The sequence below is a fragment of the Xyrauchen texanus genome, chromosome 37 (genome assembly GCF_025860055.1).
Source record: "Xyrauchen texanus isolate HMW12.3.18 chromosome 37, RBS_HiC_50CHRs, whole genome shotgun sequence".
Classification (NCBI taxonomy): Eukaryota; Metazoa; Chordata; class Actinopteri; order Cypriniformes; family Catostomidae; genus Xyrauchen; species Xyrauchen texanus.
Genome location: NC_068312.1, coordinates 9,480,664 through 9,500,255, shown reverse-complemented (window position 1 = coordinate 9,500,255; position 19,592 = coordinate 9,480,664). Strand labels below are relative to the sequence as shown.

Genomic DNA, 19,592 nt, shown 5'->3' with positions numbered 1-19,592 from the left:
CCTATTTAGTATTCTTGTTATCTTGTTATTAGTTAAGTCTTGCCATTGGTTGTCTTTGTCATGTGTTTCCCTGGTCAGTGTATATAAGTCCTCATGTTTGCTTTAGTCCGTTGTCGATTATTGTTTGGTTGTAACTCTGTTTCATGTTCTTAAATCAGCACTGTAAATAAACTGCACTTGGGTTCAAACTTCAGCTACTTCATCTCTGTCAGTTCCTTTCTTCAGCCTGCCAGAATGTTACGTAAGTCAATGGGATCCAAAACTTTCAAGCTCGAAAAAGGACATAAAGTTTACATAAAGATAATTGATACAACTCAAGTGGTTTAATCGATGTCTTCTGAAGTGATATGATACTTTCGGGTGAGAAACAGACTAAAACTTAAGCCCTTTTTCACAATAAATCTTGACATCTGTCCCAATTGGACACAGTGCAGGCTTCAATAGGAAAATGCTTTGTAAAATGCCTATTGAATTTTTTTCTAATTAAGCATGATAATGTTTAATAGCATTTTTATTATTTGCATTTAACATTATTTTCAGAACATTTAGCATTGTTATCAAAATAGACCTGTGACCCATTTTAGGGTCACAAACCACCAGTTGACAACAACGGAGGTAAATGTCTGGAAACGTTTGGCACGTGATGTTGCTTTTTTTGATTCCCACCCTCTTCATTCTGTTCTCTTCATTGACATGCTGATAAATCTGGAGAAAGAATTTTCCACTGGAATTAATGAGAGAGGAGAGCGAAAGAGAGAGAATGTTTGAATTCTTGCGTGTGGGGGGTGGAGAGTTTTAGTAAGTGACATTGATGAGAGCAGGATTTATTAAGTAACAAAATTATAAAAGTTCCATACAGGTCACATTGCAAAACGTTGTTACAAGATTTTGTTCAGGGCAATTAGGTTTTATAGACATGACTGCCTAAACTCAAACACTCCGTTGATGCAGCAACACAGATTTCTTTAGCATGTGAAATGGAGAGGGACTGATAGTAAAATGAGGAGGGGTTTGGTTGATAACCGACATTGACCTTATACGTATGTGTCTTACAGAGAGAGGTCAGATATGAGTATAAAGGGACAAGACATTGCTCTCTTTTAATACCTCTTAAATGGTGCAAAGAGGAGTGGCCTGTAGCCGTGAATTGTTGGCGTAATTCTCGTATAATTCTCAGACTGCTGGAATTCATTGTTTTAGGATTGGCCAGACACCACGTCTTGATGTTGCTGGATGGGATATTATTATTGCAGAGATTTATTTTAGGCAGATGGCAGTAAAAAAAGTGTTTAATGCGAGCATGAGTGGAGACGTTCAGGAGTGGATGGGATTGGGATTACAGGGCGTGTTCATACAGAATCAGAGGAATGTGGAGGCTAAATGCAGCATTTAAAGTTAAATTAATTCTTTGCAAAAACAAAGTTCCAGTAATAAACTTAAAGCTGATGTGTGTAACTTTTTCAGTGTTAAAATGGTTTATTTTATCCCACTTTAATATGCAGAGTCAACTATAAGTAAACCGTTTTAAGGTTGATTTCACCTAAAAGTGTAACATGGACACGGTAGAGTTTTCTGGAATCAGTTTGAAAAAGTTTGAAAGAGATTATTTTTGTGATTACTTTTGGTGATGCAAGCGGCATAGAAATGACACACTTCAGCTTTAAATAGAAATAATAAAAATTTTGTCACTATTCACTAACCCTCATGTCATTCCAAATACGTGTGATTTTTAGTGGAACACAAAAAGAGAAATAGACACTAATTCATAGCGACCATGTTTGTATATCTCTGCATGTAACCTCCCCCAATGCCCTACAAGACGTTATGTAGTTCCCCACACCACTGAGGGGAAAGTGACGTAACTAGCATGGAAGCAGGCCACGCCAGCCGCAGCCTTATCTCTGTAGGTTTTCTCTCCACAGAGTATTAGATTCGGCTTTGGCCATCTAACACTATTATATAACCTTGGGCACATAGCCCTGTCTGGTCTCAGGATCACGTGAGTATAAGTGTCGCTGAGAGAAAACGCTTGCAGGTCCCCAACCCTCGTGATGGAGGTGAGCACAATCAGGAGGGCCGTCTTTAGCTTTCAGCTCGACTGACACTAGCGGCTCAAGCGGGGCTCTCCGAAGGCCCAGGAGGACCACAGAGAGATCCCATGAGGGGAAGAGACGTGGCCTAGGAGGATTCAAAGGAATCTGATGATCAGGTTGTGCTTCCTCAAGAAATTACGTCTACCGCGTCATGGTGCACCACTGTTGCGGCCACATATACCAAGGTGGAGGGGGACAGCCACCCCTCCAGCCTCTCCCGCAGGAGGGAAAGCACTGACCGTCTGCGCATCTCCCTTGGCAAGAACACCTATTTGCGAACAAATGCCAATTCAGGGCAAATATTTGCCAACAAAGTCCCGGTCCTGTTCAGGAACCAGCGGCTGCATTCCTGTTGTACACGGCACCCTATCCTAGATTGTCGTAACCACAATGTGCCTGGACACTTGCTGTAAGGGCTGAAGAAGTGGCGGCAGATCGACGTGATGGCCACATGATGTGTGCCATGGCGCCATGCCCATCTCGTGACTCGAGTCTGAAGCCAGTGCTGGAGGAGTCTCAAATGCATCAACCCAAGCCGTCACCGACGACGTCAATTGTCCCAGGAGCCTATGAATCCGTTTCAGTGGGACCACCGTACTCTGCTTGAATGACTTCAGGCAGTTCAGCACCCGGTTCAGAACTGTGAGCAGCGCCCTGAACCCAGAAACCAATCATCTAGCCACGAGGGCTCAGGGCACGGTGGAGGGTTTCAGTCCAACCCGACACTCACGGCGGCCCGGGCAAGCATGGCAGTCAGCTCTACGTCGGCCTCAGACTGGGCAGGCAGACCCGAAGGTGTGGAAGAAGGAAAGACGCGACTGCAACGTTGACATGGTCATGTGCTCACAATGAGAACATAAACCATCTAAAAATGCTGATTGCTGCCCAGACATGTGAAGCAGTGCCTGTGGCCGTCGGAGACGGAGAGATAACAACCGCATCCAGGAACTACACAAAGACGGAAAGGCCTCTTTAAAAACACGTGTCTTTAAAAAGACATTCACGTCAATGAGTTTTGCTCTACTAGAGAAAATATACTCTCTTGTCAGGAATATATGCTCTCTTAGCGATGTCGAAGCGCCCAGCGGCGTACTCTGCACTGATCGTGCAGAAGGAGAGAAAACCGCTGGAATGCGCCATATATCCAACAGCATATGCTTGTTAATTTAGAGGTGAATGGACCAGCCGTGGGATTCAGCTCTCTGACACACAATCACCCAGCTCTGAAGAAAAAATTGGAATAAGTGGCTTCATTCCAGCTCCTTGGTCCATATGACTGGGGGAGTGGCATGCAAATTCCACTCGCCAATTCTCATTGGCCTTTTCTTAACGATTGGAGGTGTTTGGGGCTTCCAAGAATGACCCCTAGTGTCACTACATCAACACAACATTGAGTTAGTGACCGAAGGGGAACAGGAGTTGCAAAACTTAAATGGTTCTTAAAGGGGACACGTCCAATTTATGACTACAGTTAAAATACATACAATTTTTTTCACATGGATACATGATGTGCTTTTGGCCTCAGCACCGCTGCCATATAAACACATTTTCCTTGGAGGCAGTCTTCTATCTCGTGGTGTGCACACACTGGTGTCCTTGCATGTCAAGGAGCTGAGCGGGGAGGGTACCGTCTGAATTAGATGCAGGATGATCCTTTGGAGACTCCCCATCCTTCACAAGGCCCTTTTTCACCACGAGGATGCCAGATACCCCTTTATTTTTGAAACTATTTCCACATGGACACATTTATTTGCCCATTTGGACATTTATATTTATTTTTGTTGTCAATAAATGCCTCTCCGAGGCCTGATGCCACACCCGCGGTGTCTGTCTCTTGCTCACACTGTGTGCGTGCGTGCGTGTGTGTGTGTGTGTGTGCATGCGCATCACTTTGCTAATTTACTATGTGCTGAGGAATGTGTTAAACTGTGAGAAATGTTCTCATTTGTTGAGGCCATATTTTTTTGGCTCAAATGTTCAATGGATCAACAGCTTTTGAAAAAATGACATGACTGTTATTGTTGTTGTTTTCAAACAAAAAAACATAAACATTCTCCATGTTCTTGGTTTCTTTTTTTGAGTAATAATTTAATTTCTCACTCCCAAATAAAGACGTTTCTTTGCTGAGTGGCCAAGATTTTCATTGGAGGCGTATCTATAGAAAACAGTCTGATTACTTTAAACAGTACCTTATAAAACAAGAATTGGGGGAAATTTTATGGAAATGACACTTAATGTTCTTAAAATGCGAAGCCAAATAGCATGTTAGGGACTTTCCATGGCATATATTGGAATTATTTTTGGCACATGAGGAAGAGTTTGCCATTTTCCATACATGATGATGTCATTTTTACATGCAGTTCATATTATCACTGGAGTCTCAATAGAAATGTGATTATAAATCATCAAAAAGTCAATATCTTCACTACTAATCATTTATCATCCACTGCTCAGAACTCATACCTTTACTGAATGGCATAATATTTGACAGCTTTAATTTGGTTGTCTTTGGCCTTCAAGGAGTACTGTCTTTGGCAGGACATGTTGAAATGTTACTGATCTTGGTAAATCAAATTTTTAATGACCTTGAAGATTATTGTTGTACTTTACATACTCAAACCCAAGCAGCTGAGCTTGTTGGCTGAACTATTGACAATAGAGTGACACTAGCACTGTCAAGGTTATGAGTTTGCTTAACAGGTAACACACATACTGATAAAAAAATATATCAGTGTAAAAACATTTGGTAAGTCAACATTATTATGACTAAATCAAACTAAATACATTATGTTGCACCATCAAGTACTTTTACAGGTATACTTTAGTGTATATCTTGAATGCAGTAAGTTGTTTTGGATAAAAACATCTGGGAAAATATATTAAAATAATAATAATAATAATGTTAGCAACTGAAATTGTTTTAAGGGGGCATAGTCTTATGACAACTCGTAATAATTAGAATGAGATGGTGAAATGGTATCGTACAACTTGGCTCGTATGAAAAGGTACAACTTTTATACCCATAGAGACCAACCAATCAACAAACAGAATTTCAAATCGAAGCAATGCAGGCATCAAATTTTATTTGATGGCATCTTATCCATCTCCTTATTTTAAGAAAGGAAATGTCTGGGGGAAAGATTGATTATTAATACCATATTTATTGAAGTAATGCAAATAATTGAATGTCAATAACCTGTAATAAACTTCTTATGTCTCGTTCCGGACCCCAATGTTTTCTGTCTTCAGTTGTACATAGAGTTATTTTCCTTCTAAAATCATGGTTAGGTTTAGAAAAGGGGTTCGATTTTATGGTCAGCTTTTGGTTTGGCATTAAACTTAGGAAACATCCTAACAACTCTGGGCCTTATTTATTAATTATTGCAAGGATTTTGCATACTTATATTTACAGGAAAAGTTAAAAAAAAAAAATTCCACTGTATTTACAACAAGTGTGTACACACGTATATTTTCTTATACCCTCGTTCTATTGTTAATGAGTCTGGATTCATCTAAATGAAGGAACTCGCGCACAAAGTTTGTAATTTGCATAAAATACAAATAAACCATGTCCATATAAGGGCTTTCAGAACCACTACACCTGTACAGTCGTAAATGTGTAGAAAAAAGATGCAAATGTAAAAGGCCAAAATACATGACACTATAAAACATCTCAGTCCAGCATAACAATTTAGAATAATTTTATAATATGTACCACTGAAGATGTTGGCTGAACTGAAGGTGACTTGAAACGCTGCTTGTGCAGAAGCATTTATCTGTGGCTCATTGTTGTTTGTTTAGTGCATAAGACAGTGCTCGTTGTCGGAAGAACTCTGTGGCAGTTCGGACCCTTCACCTAATGGCTATGACATGAATTGTGCACTTAGAACTTTTCATTAATATTGCATTTAATGGAGTAATTAACAAAAGTTTGGGAAGAGCATGTTCATTTAATCCAACCAATCAACATTAGAGAAAGTGTATATAAGCCTCAGCTTACCTCTATCCGGCAACAGATTTTGCCCCACCTCAATCCAATGAATATGTCCGAAATAGAGCTTCTCCCATCCCACAAAGAATCTGATTAATTCATCTCAGCCCATCGAATTCAGGGCTGAGTCCCCTTCTACCAACACAGCCGTCAAACCGCTAACGTCATCCTGGGGTCGTCATCTCACCCGTGCAGTCTCCCACTCTCTTTGACACCAGAGTCTAACTTCTCTGCCTCCTTCAAGATCACCACTATACATCGACCACATCCACTCCTTCTGCCCATCTAGCTATCCCCATAATTTCCAAATGAACAGTAAACAGACTACACCAAGCATTGGCAGTTTCTGATATAAATTTCTCTCGTAGATTAAATAACGCTCAACTATATGATTTATATGTTGCCAGCCAGCATGGCAAACCATCTGCCCAAAAAGCCCCAAAAATCCCCTGGAACCTAAAAAAATCCATCCAAGCCTCACTGGCGTTCATCCAAACATGTTTTGGTTGTCTCCGCTCATCAAAATCGAAATATTTACTCTGATTCAATTCTGTCTACAACCTCTGCTGGAGCAGGCCAACACTAGCAGGCAGCACCCCACTGCCACAACAGACCTACCTCTAGCGAGGCCCGCACCTCTAGCCCCACCTCCGGTGGACCCCATTCGCACCTCATTGTCGCTCCAAAAAGTACCAAGCGTTTCGATTCGGGAGTCCACTCCCCGCTTCCATTCTGCTTTCTGTCATTCTTTCAGGCTCCGCCTCTGCAAACAGCTATTTCCATCCCTCCTCTGTTGCCTCACCAGCTGGTAACTGGAGCAAAATTTAACATGAGGTTGCCTGCGCAAAAAACAACCACTCCGGTTCCAGGTTTTTCTGCTTCAGCTCTGCCTACTTCACACTATCCTGATAATCTGCCTTACCTGTCGGTAACCGGAGTGGAAGCCCGCATGAAGTTGCCTCCGCTAGTGACAACTGCTCTGGTTCCAGGATTTCCCACTTCAGATCTGCCAAATTCTTTCTATCCTGCCAATCTCCGGAGCATCCACGGAGTGAGGCTGCTTAAGCTAATAGCAAAGGCTCTGGCTCCATTTCCACCTAGCATCCCGCTGACGGCTCGCTCCACCCCTTACACCTTCTACATAGCAGCCCCCCTGAATGCCTTCACCATGGAGCCTCCGCCAGTCACTAATAGTTTACCGCCAAAATCCTTTCAAATTCAAATCACTCAATAGATTGCAGTGATAGTTCAGTCACCCTTAAAAGCACTTCAACGAGCTACTCTCATGTGCTGTCTCTGGCGGAATTCTGCATCGCTTTCTGGTGTTACACCTAAGTCTTTTGTTCAGTGTTTCCCCATAGCTGTCGCAAACTAAATGATTACATGTCAACTATCATAATACTCGCCCTATCCTATGGTGGGAGTCATATCTACACATACCACAAGCTGTTCTCTGCCAAATGAGCTATTCGAGTGTCTTAGTGGAACCGGTCCTTACTGGTGAGCCCTGGATGTAGATAAGGTAGATAACCTTTTCAATAAAGAAGTGGAATCGGGCTTTATGATTGGTCTATTCAAAGCCCACCCTTTCAAAGCATTCCGCATCAGTCCTGTTGGGGTAGACATTCGAAAATTCTCAGGGAAAAGCGCATAATCATTGATCTCTTGGCCCCTCGTTATTCTCCCCATCTGAGCATTAACAGCCTGATTCCACTTGAAGAATACTTTCTCCACGATCACAGCATCAAACAAGCCATCAAAATGATCAAAATCACAGCATGGGGCTTGGCTTGCTAGAGTCGATATTGCATAAGCATTTAAAGTCATGGCCATCCACCCTGAATTTTGGCATATATTCTGAGTGTGATGGCGTGATAAAAATGATTTCACGGTGCATCTAACTTTTGGCTGCAACAGCCCCAAAATTCTTGACACTCTGTCTGAAGCTGTCTGCTTGATCCTGTCTAAAAATGATGCAGTTCCTTACCTCATATACTTGCTCATCCAGAGGGTTTCCAGAGGGGTTTTGCCAAACTAGGAATTCCCATTTCCCAAGAGCAGGTCCATCCAGCAGGTCATCCATGCCCATCAAGTTTTTAGGCATCCATCTTGACTCAAACAAATTCCAAGCCTCTTTGCCTAATGAGAAAATTGATAGGATAATTCTGATCACATCCAAACTCTTATCCAGTCTAAGTTTTTCCAAACGCAAGCTCCTCTCCCTTCTTGACCATCTAAATTTTGTCATGCACATAATTCCACAAAGTTGCCCTTTCATCTCACACCTCCTTTCTCTCACTGCATTCGTCTCAGCACTAGACGACACAATAACCCTAAACCCACCCTGTCGAGTTATTGCTTTGGCTAGCATTTCTTAAATGGACTCACCTTCTTCGACGATGATTGTCTTTCGCATCCAAATGGTATCCAATTATTCACCAACGCCACCCATGCCACCAGCTTCTGAGGATATTATCAATGCCACTGATTCGCTTCAACATGGCCTCCTGAGCTGTGGGATCTTCCGCAGTCCATAGTTTCTCTGTCCTGTTCGAATTGTTTCCTCTCGTAGCTGCAGCCTTTTTGTGGGGGAAAGCATGGACTTCAAAAATAATTTTTGTCCATTTCAATAACCAAGCTACAGTACAATGCATAAACAATGGCCATTCTCATTTCTCAGTATTGATGCCTTTCCTAAGGCAATTAATTTGGATCTCTGACTTTAATTAATTAGTTATTACAGCCAAACACAATCCAGGATCTAAGAACCATATAGCTGACTCCTTTTCTTGCTTCACTTTGTAGAAATTCAGTGCACTGGCACCCTAAGCGGACCTGCCTCCAACCACGGTACCTCCTTATTCAGAGCTGATCTTACAATAAATGACCCCCTCAAACAACTCTTTAATGAATCACTCATTTCTATATTGCTAGCTATTTCCCCTAGAACCCTTCAAACCTACTAGACCACTTGGAAATGTTTCAAACAATTCCACCAAACCTACAAATTGCCATTTCCAGATATTTTCTTGCTATCCATCTCCTCCTTTGTTCCGTATCTTAACCATTGCAAATGTTTTTAAGCGGACACTATTAAAAGCTATCTGAGCAGGATCATCTTGGTTACCGCTCAGTCAATACTGCCCGAACACTCAATGCAATGTTTAGTCTAGAATTCTTCAGTTTTCTTCGCTGCTCGGAACTTACAACCAGTTCAAAATTGTATTCAAAACAACACCCCACATTTTCAGAATTACAAATCTTAGATAGCAAAACTATCAGATTTCTCATTAAGCAGAGTGAAACGGACCAAGCTAAAAAAGGCCATTACATTTACGTTTTCAATTTGCAGCAACCACTCAAAAAGGTCTACCTGAGGCAAGGCAAGGCAAGTTTATTTATATAGCACATTTCATACACAATGGTAATTCAAAGTGCTTTACATAGAAGAGATTAAAATAAGAATTAAAAAAATAAGAATAATTGAAACACTTTAGAATAAAATAAAATAAAATAAAATACAGTACAAACAGTCGGACACACAGTGGCACAGTGCTCATTCAGTAAATGTACAGCTAAACAGATGTGTTTTGAGTCTGGATTTGAATGTGACTAATGTAGGAGCACATCTGATCTCTTCTGGAAGCTGGTTCCAGCTGCGGCTGGCATAATAGCTAAAAACAGACTCTCCTTGCTTAGAGTGAACCCTTGGTATTTCTAGCTGATGTGATCCTAATGATCTGAGTGATCTGTTGGGTTTATATTCAGTGAGCATATCTGCAATATAGTCAGGTCCTAGCCCATTGAGTGATTTATATACCAGTAATAATACTTTAAAATCAATCCTAAATGTAACTGGGAGCCATTGTAAAGACCTGAGGACTGGTGTGATATGTTCATATTTTCTGGTTCTGCTCAGAATCCTGGCAGCAGCGTTCTGTATGAGCTGCAACTGTCTTATGGTCTTTTTGGGAAGGCCAGTGAGGAGTCCATTACAATAATCCACCCTGCTGGTGATGAAAGCATGCACAAGTTTCTCTAGGTCTTGACTGGAAACAAAGCATCTAATTCTTGCAATATTTTTCAGATGATAGTATGCTGATTTAGTTATTGCTTTGACATGACTACTGAAACTAAGGTCTGACTCTAGAGACACACCAAGATTCCTGACTTGATTTTTAGTTGTTTGACCCCTAAGCGTCAAGGTATGCATTCACCTTGAGAACGTCATCTTTGTTTCCAAACACAATGACTTCAGTTTTGTCTTTGTTTAACTGAAGAAAGTTTTGGCACATCCAACTGTTTAATTCATCAATGCATTGGCACAGGGAGTCAATGGGGCTGTAATCGTTAGGTGATAGGGCTAAGTAGATCTGTGTGTCGTCTGCATAGCTGTGGTAAGCAATTTGGTTCTTTCTCATTATTTGGCTCATTGGGAGCATTTACAGGTTGAACAGGAGTGGCGCAAGAATTGAGCCTTGAGGGACTCCGCATATCATGGACGAGCAGCAAATTCAATCTCTTGGTCATAGGTCTTCATGTGTTTTTCCACAGTTACATCAGAACAAACCGTTTCCATATCAGAAGAGGCCACTGAATTATAATTAGCTTATTCTGCCTGAAAGGAATCACCCGTTCAGTCATCTTCTCCAATCTTCTCGCACACATGGCGTCCATGTGCATTTTGCTCATACATTTTTTTTATAGGTATGTGTATATACGCTTAGCAATAATATGCATGCGTACGTAAGCATTTAGTCATACATGAATGAATAAATCACCTATTTGCAACATAAACTCTATTGTTCATAGCTCAAGTTTCCGCTCAGACCCAGGGCCTCTAAAAAGCTTTCAATTCCATCATTCAAGTGCTGTGCTAGCTTACCACGCTCCAGCCGTGGGCTCCACCATCCGAATCCCGTGTGAACCTCCAGGCTTTGGCTGTGGGCAATCCCATTGTAGGCTTTCACGATCTGGCTGTATAGGCATGTGTACTCACAAACGCATCCACATCCACCCCCCACCCCCCTTCCAGCACCGGACAACTCTCATAGGAGCTCACAGTACTAAAGGCCATTACAACTAATCCATCCCTTATATCATCATTATCCAACACCCATGCAGCTTCTATTCATTAAATATTCCATCTTCCATATTGCCAGCTTACTGTCCCGATCATTATCCACAGTGGCAATCGACGTCATCAGAAGTTTTTGGAATAATTTTTTTTAAGAAATGTTATTGCGAAAGTATTGATGAATAATGATTGCTTCGTAACAAATGTGTACGCATATTTCACGCAAAAAATACATGCATACACATGGTTAGTGAATGAGGCACATGTTGGTAAAATTGGTACAATTTTGCATAAGCTACTCATAAAAGTTCTTACGATTTCACCATTTGGTACTATTACAAGGCCCTAGGATCTGGCTTGCTTTATTATTTTTCAAGACTAAAAAAAAATTATATAGATATAGATATATATAGATATCAAATCTACCATTCTTCCATTCACATATCTAAATAAGACATAAAGAAGAAGAAGAAGAAAAACACATTCCTGATGTGTTCCTTATTTTAACACTCAGTATTCCTCTTCCCTGCTCCTGCCATATTGCCTCCCACCTGTTTCCTGCCTATAATACTCTAAACAAGCCCTAACATCCCACAGCAGCAGCTGTAATGTTTTCCCAGTGAATTCTGGGACATAAGCCCTTGATCGGTATGGATTAATGAGCTTTAGCCGAGAGGAGCGTGGTGGAACGTACAAACAAAACACAGAAAGGACAAAGTGTTCGAGGCTTTGCTTCCCTCAGAACTCACAGTCAGCTCCTGTACCCAACTCAAACCAAATGTGTTTGCTTCTCAGTATTAGCTGTTTCAAATTATTAGCTACAACAAACCACATGCTGAGTATGTTACACAGTCCTGTAGCTCAAATGGAAGAGCACGGCCCTAATAATGGCAGGTCATGGGTTCAACTCCCATAGAACACGCCTTCTGATCAACTACGTACCAAACAAATAATATAATGTAAGTTGCTTTGGATGAAGCATCTGTCAATCTTGTTATCTGAGAGGAAAAGAAAGCTGTTGGCAGAAACAGAACATTTGTAACAAGAACAGCAGGTTTGTTTTCCAAGTTGTTCAGTGATTGGTCATGACAAAAAACAAACAATTAAATTTACTTGACTTAATGCATTAGTTAAGAAACACTAGTCGATGACTAACGTTATTGCTGTTAGGTGTGTCCCAATTGGATTTATAATTATTCTTTCTTGGAGTGCAATCACAGCTCTCTGTGCCCTTGAAAATAAAATATGTTTGTAAATTTCAATCAAAGTTCAATGTTAACAACTAAAATGGGTAAACTTTCAAAATGATAAGATTTTCTTTATGGTTTCCATAATCTTCTGCATTTCTGCCAAGTCCTAGCTTCAGTGAGTGTGATCATTGTGTGTGCTGAGTTTAGACATATTTAAAGTACTGAGATATGAACTAAACAAGTAGCTTCTGCGATTTGAAGTACACCTAACAGGAAACATCACAGCATTTTGTAATGGTTAGGTTTTTGTTATAATAACTTTAATGGAACATTCTAATGATGTTGTGTAACATTGTTCCTCGTACCACTAGAATTATAATTTGTTTTTATTATTTTGAGAATTAAAACTTATAAAGCTAAAGTTGGCAAATCATATTTTCTGGACATTTCCACACTTCCAGGAATGGTTTGCTAATCTAAGTAATGTTTTCCTCAATTTAAGTAAACGTTAAGTGTAACATTTAGAAAATGTTTTAAGAACATTAATTTGTTAGCTGAAGGACCTGATATAAGCTAACAATTTGTTTCTTGACCTTTAATGACCAGTCCAAGTTCTGTAAAATCTAAAATGTTAAGCTTTATAAAAGTACAGTAACAAAATTTGCAAATTACGCAAAATAGTGAGTAATAAGTAATAAGTTCTCTCAGGAACAAAGCTTGAAAACCTCACATCATGTAAAGTAATTTTAAATTAATACCATATTTTTGTTAGCCAAAGCAACTTACAGTGTATTTAGTGTATACATTTTAACAGTTTTGTGTTCTCTGGGAATTGAATCCATCACCAGTGCTAGCAGCATGCTCTACCAGATGAGCTACAAGAACTCTAGATAAATAATTTAAATGTCTTTTTAAACAAAATTGAATGTTTCAGAACAATGCAAAAATACATTTGAAATCCATAAATAAATTCTTGCACTTTTTGATAAACCTCTTCTTTTTTCATTATCTGAAAAATTACATATTTACATATTCTTCTTATTGGTCTCCCTTCCAATGGTAATTCTAATGTATAATGGAAGATAAAAGCACTGTATTATGCCTGTTTACTGTCATTCTTACAGTCATTTGGACTGGGCTATTTATAACTACTCCTTAAGTAAGGAGTATATCTGGAATAGTGGTTGACCGGTATTAGTGAACACAACATTTAATAAAAACTACAAGGCTGTGGTAAATTTCTGAACTGAAATTAGGTCAAGACACCAAAAAAAACAGGCTAAGAAACCAAGGAATATTACCATACAGCAACAATGTTAACCAGAGTCTGACTACAACAAAAGAGTTTATATACCACATTTTACTCTGGTGGCCAAATGTTTGGAATAATGCACAGATTTTGCTGTTTTGGAAGGAAATTGGTACTTTAATTCTCCAAAGTGGAATTCAACTGATCACAATGTGTAGTCAGGACAGTACTGATGTAAAAAAACAGCACCATCACTATTTGAAAAAAGTAATGTTTAAAGGCCCCATTTCCAGAGTGATCATGATATATTGCTAATTTAGTACTAGAAAATCACTGGCCATTATATCAAACAGTTAAATTAGGTTCATTAAATGAAGCTTAACATTGTCTTTATGTTTGTTTTTAAGTTGCCACAGTATGCAATAGACTGGCATGTCTTAAGGTCAATATTAGGTAAAAGATGGCAAAAAAGAAACAGCTTTCTCTGGACACTCATCAGTCAGTTATTGTTTGAGGAAGGAAGGCTATACAATGCTTGAAACTGTCAACAAACTGAAGATTTCATACAAAGGTGTACACTACAGTCTTCAAAGACATTATTAATGTCCTGACTATACATTGTGATCAGTTGAATGCAACTTTGGTGAATAAAAGTACCAATTTATTTCCATAAGAGCAAAATATGTACATTATTCCAAACTTTTGGCCATCAGAGTATCTCATTATGAACAGGTGTGAAAAACGGAACCAAATCAAACAAGAGTATGAGAGTCCATAATCAACTCAGGTGAATCCAATGGGTGGGTTGTGGCCAATGAGGCACAGAGTCCTTGATTAGAAGACAGATGAAGATAATCTTGTTGAAGCAGTGACTGCTGCTGATGGGGACTGAGTAAGAAGACATGAATTGAAGGTGAGACACGATAATGATAAGGCATTGCACGCTTGTTTGTCAAGTCATTGATTCTTTTAATTATCTTGAAGGGACCAACGAATCAAGGTGAAAGCTTTCGACAGGGCTAACCAACTCTAAATGTTCCTTGATCGCCTGGGTGGAACTCCATGTTCTCACTTCAGTGACAATCTATCTGTTACTTCTGGTGATGAATAGTCTTCTAAAGCCAGGTATGAGCTATAATCCACACCTGATTAGATCGACAGAACCAGTCATCAACTGCAGTTCCCGTAGTCAGTCCCGTAGATGAGTTTCGAAGGGAATTCTGGATATACTCTGCCCAGGAGAGAAAAACATCCCACTCATCCTGCTGATGTTGACAGTAGATGTAGAGGAATCTTCCAAGCTCTTTATGGACATGTTCTACCTGTCCATTGGCCTGTGGGTGATAGCCAGATGTGAGCATTAAAGTTATGCTCAACTTCTTAAGGAATACCATCCATACCCTGGAAGTGAACTGGGGTCGGTGTTCAGACACACTGTCCTCAGGTATGCTGTAGGTTCGGAACACCTGGTCGAACTAACATCAGCAACATGGAAAGCAGAAGGAAGACCTGGCAGAGGAATGCAGCGACAGGACTTTGAAAATCTATCAACAACATTTAATATGGTGGTGTAGCAATTTAAGGTCAGTGACACAATCAGTTGACAAATGGGACCAAGTGTGTTGAGTTATTGACAGGGGGTGGAGTTTTCCCACTTGAGCACTACAAGGGATCTTGGAAGTAGCACAGACTGAACAGGAGCTGACATACCAGGCAAAATCTTGGCCAAGCATGGGCCACCATTACTTCTCTGCATGCAGCTGCTTCATGCGAGCAACACTAGCATAACCATCTGACTTGTCTGGAAGTGTGAGTTTGGGCCTCTCAGAAATGGGAGTAGGCAGAGGAGATTGTTGAAAGACTGTAGGAATAGACTCAAAAAGATGAGTCCTGTTCTCCACCTCCCAACTTTGAATTTAGCTAGTGGAGAATCCACAGAGCTTTGTCCTTTGCAGAGCCGAGCTCAGACAATTCTGGTGATCAAACAGGAGCGGCCTTGTTCATCCTCATCGTGTCAAAGATCAGGCTCGCCTACTATCTTAAGTGTGGGGCTAACATTCTGTAATAGTGCAGGGAAGTATTTATTTCAATATACAACATAGGCTGAGCAAACGAGAAATGCTACAACACTGGAACAATGTTACACAAAGACTTAATTCAACAAATGACCTTATATGCCACATACTATACATCTCATTACGTACAGGTGAGCAAAACTAAGAACCAATCAATGAAGAGTGTGAGTATACTTATTTTGTTATGTTAGTTAACTTTAGTATTGTTATTAACCCTAATGTTGCTCCAAGAGACCCGAACTGCAATTAGTAAATAGTAAGGTGTTTAAAGGGTAACTAAACACCTGCTCAGAGTCTGACTCCACCCACTAGAAATATTTGAAAATGCAGGAAAAGTGGGCAGACACCGGCGGGGATAGAGGGAACGAACCGAGTGCGGGGCTGAGCGGGGGGGGGGCACCTGAGACTCCTAGTGACGGATTAATTGACAGCTGCTGTCAGACTCTATGTTATTATTATTCCTCACACGGTCCCAAGACCACATGTACATGAATCTGGCGTGGTGAGCTGGAACCTGCTTACGTCAGCTGTCACTGCTTAAGCTGTCACGCTTAAGTACCGCAACAGCCAATAGGAAAATTCAACTGCAGTAGCCACCGTTCAACCTGAAGAGGGCAGCACTCAGACGTTTTTACACCATATATTGTAGAATTAAAACACTTTATACACAAATGTCAAAAAAATTACTTGAATCAATGACCAGTACTAATAAAGCCCCATGCTTACAGATCATTAACTAAAAAAAGTTGGTTTAGGGTTTAGGTACCCTTTAAGATGTTAAAGTTTTCAAATAAGGTTTTATCGATCCAAACCAAGGAGGTCATAACACCTGGTAGAAAGCTAAGCGGTTAACATCCCCATTAATCTCAACGGCAGTTGCTCGGCTGGTGCATGACCTGGAAGTATGCGATTTTAATTCTGCCCTGTTTTTTCATTGTTCATTCTGCCCTATTGGTTCATCGGTTACATCTTCTGAGCCATAAATGCCATGTGACGATTGACAAACCACTCTAGGCCATATTAACCAGCCAAACCTTGATTCCTTGATACAAATAAAGTTTTATTCGTTAGGTATGTAGTAGAAATAAGCAACTTTCTGCTTTCTGGCAGCTTTGGAATTATCCAGGCATGCCACCGCCATCACAGATAGATGGAGCTTTAAGTTTATCTTCCATTACCTACTCTGTAGTCTTACTTTATCTACCTGGGAAATGCTTCCAACATTATTCAGCGCACGTGTGTGTGTGTGTGTGTGTGTGTGTGTGTGTGTGTGTGTGTGTGTGTGTGTGTGTGTGTGTGTGTGTGTGTGTGTTTAATCATCCGATAAGGAGTGTGGGCGCTGGCTTACATAGTGATACTGTATTAATGGGAAGAGGAAAATTATGATGAGGGTGAAGAAAGACATTGTAAGGAAAAAGAAAAGGAGAGGAAGATTGATTGACAGATTCAGAGGATGTACTTTCCTGTCTCCTCTCTTCTGACTCTGTATGTTTGTGACTTTAATAATATTAATGACATTTCAAAATTGTCCAGTATGAGTTTAAAAATTGCTTTGGTCACAGAATGGTACTTGAGTCATACTGATGGGGCTGTGGGGGTTAGATAAGACAAAAACATTTTGGGAAATTTGTTTTCCAAAATATGTTCAATATACAACAGAGCATGAAAGTTAGTGAGGTCATGTTGCAATAACTGTAGCACACTGCAGACATTTACAGATGCATATTGCGTGCTGTTTCACATACTTCTTGAAAACAATATAAGGCAGTGTATAGTATTTACTGTGCAGTATGCAGTCTGAACATAGCTGGGAAAAAATATATCCTTTAAAAATATGCTTTCTGTTATTCGACTTCTCACATAATGGTTTGCTGAATCATCTCTCTCCAGACCTGTGAAACGTTCTTAATAACCTGACTCATGCTACCTGCATCTTTCTTATCTTAGATGCCAGTGGCTGGACTGTGATCTTGTGTGGACATCTCTTAGGGAAAGCGCCCAACATATCCCTCTAAACAAACAACCTCAGACGATACGAGCACCACACCCGACAGGGCAGGTTTCACCACAAACGTTGACTGGAAAAAAGTAGTAACTACTGAATAAGCGAAAGTGAATGAAATGGAAGGAATTTATGCAGTTCTGGTCTGACAATTAGGGAGAGGCCAAACCTACCACCCAGAAAACCTTTTCAGTATTTGCTTTACAAACATACTTGTGTCTTTACATTGCATCTTTACAACGCCCCAAAGGACCCTGTTTGACACTTTAGGTCTTCTTTTTTCTTAATGAAATAAACTCTGATGAAATTAAATTCTGCTAATTTCAGCTCATTTGCTAGGTAATATAATAATTAGGGTCTGTTCTATAAATTATTTTAGCTATTATTACTTGCACTATTTAGTGTACATTTATATGTTCAGTTTTAAAGCTGTCACCCTAATTATTGCTCATGTATTAATAAAACAAGGTAAATTGTTTTTATACTAGAAAATATGGCTCCAATTAAATTAAAAATGATTGGATAGTAATATATTTTAAAAGATGTTGGCCCCTTAAGTAGGTTCAGTGTATCTTACACTTAGCATAGCTGCAGTGCTAGTGCTACTTAGTGTACCTGCAGTGCTAATGCTACTTTGGATAGCTGCAGTGCTAGTGCTCCTAAATGTGCAAATATACTTCTAGCAAAATCAATTCTGAACAAAATATGTCCAAAAAGGTAACACTGACACATGAGTTAGTTGCAGTGGTTCAAAACAGCTTGCCCATGCAAACTCTCAGGAAAACCATCTGCTAAACAGTTTCTAACTGCCAGTGTTCCATGTCATCAGTGTCATCATTAAATACAATACAATAGGGTAACCTGTGCTATTATGGCTGCATATAGCATGTTAATGCATTAAGTTAAGCACACACTAAATTACTTGCTGTTGGCGCCTTACGACTCTCAGTATTGTTTTCCATCGTGCTGTTGCGCACACTACATGACTGATTGCAGACTGGGTGAATAAACTACAGCTCCATTCCTCTCAGACTAAGGCCCTGTGTACATCTGATATTAAGGTGCATTTTAGGTGATCTGATCAAGTGTTCAAGCGAGACACATCACCATCACACCTGGTCGTCTCTTTTGTCCACTTGTGTTTGGATTTCAAGGGGAAAGACTCTAATTTCCTGAGGGCATACATCAATCATTACGTCTGTGTTAAATCTCAAAACAGTTATACAGCTATCTATAATGTCTTCCCCTTTCAAAACGCATCTTAAAATGACAATAACAAAATACATTAATAACTCATGGTGGTAACCATTTATGAGGTCAACGCACTGTGGACCTCAGTAATTTTTTCAAATTTGAAAAATAAAATTTGAAGCTACAGTTTATACAACTGAACAACATGCGACTACAATATTTAATTGCCTTATATCAGTTCATATTAGTGAATTAAGTTCACGGCACATTGAATCTTTAATCTTTTGAAACATTTCAATATTTATTCAAAAACTTTTAATGTCATTAATTGCCTATAAATTACTGTCCTGAGGTCCAGACTGCTGCTAAAGCAGCACATACTCAGTGTTGTGACATGGTACCTGTTACGTTTCTTAGCGCTGGTCAGGATGGACCAATCACAGCCATTTATTGTGGCGGGTTTCCAACCACAGGTACGAATCACTGAAATTGTTAGTTTTTGAATTCAATAATTAATCAAAATGTTTTTAAAATCATTAATCAGCTTTAAATTACTGTCCAGAGGTTAAGACCGCTCCTGAAGCAACACACTTGCTGTCAATTGGCACCTGTCACCTTCTCCAAGACCATCAACACATGCTCCAACCAGAAGCCATGGATGACTGCGGAGGTGCGTGCGCTGCTGAAGACCCGAGACTCCGCCTTCAGAGCAGGCGACAAGGCC

General features: G+C 40.0%; 1 pseudogene; it reads right to left on the bottom strand.

The window, feature by feature from the left end:
- Positions 1 to 14,715: 14,715 nt before the first annotated feature.
- The window catches only part of LOC127631266 (indoleamine 2,3-dioxygenase 2-like), a 44,977-nt pseudogene continuing 40,100 nt past the window's right edge, over positions 14,716 to 19,592 (bottom strand).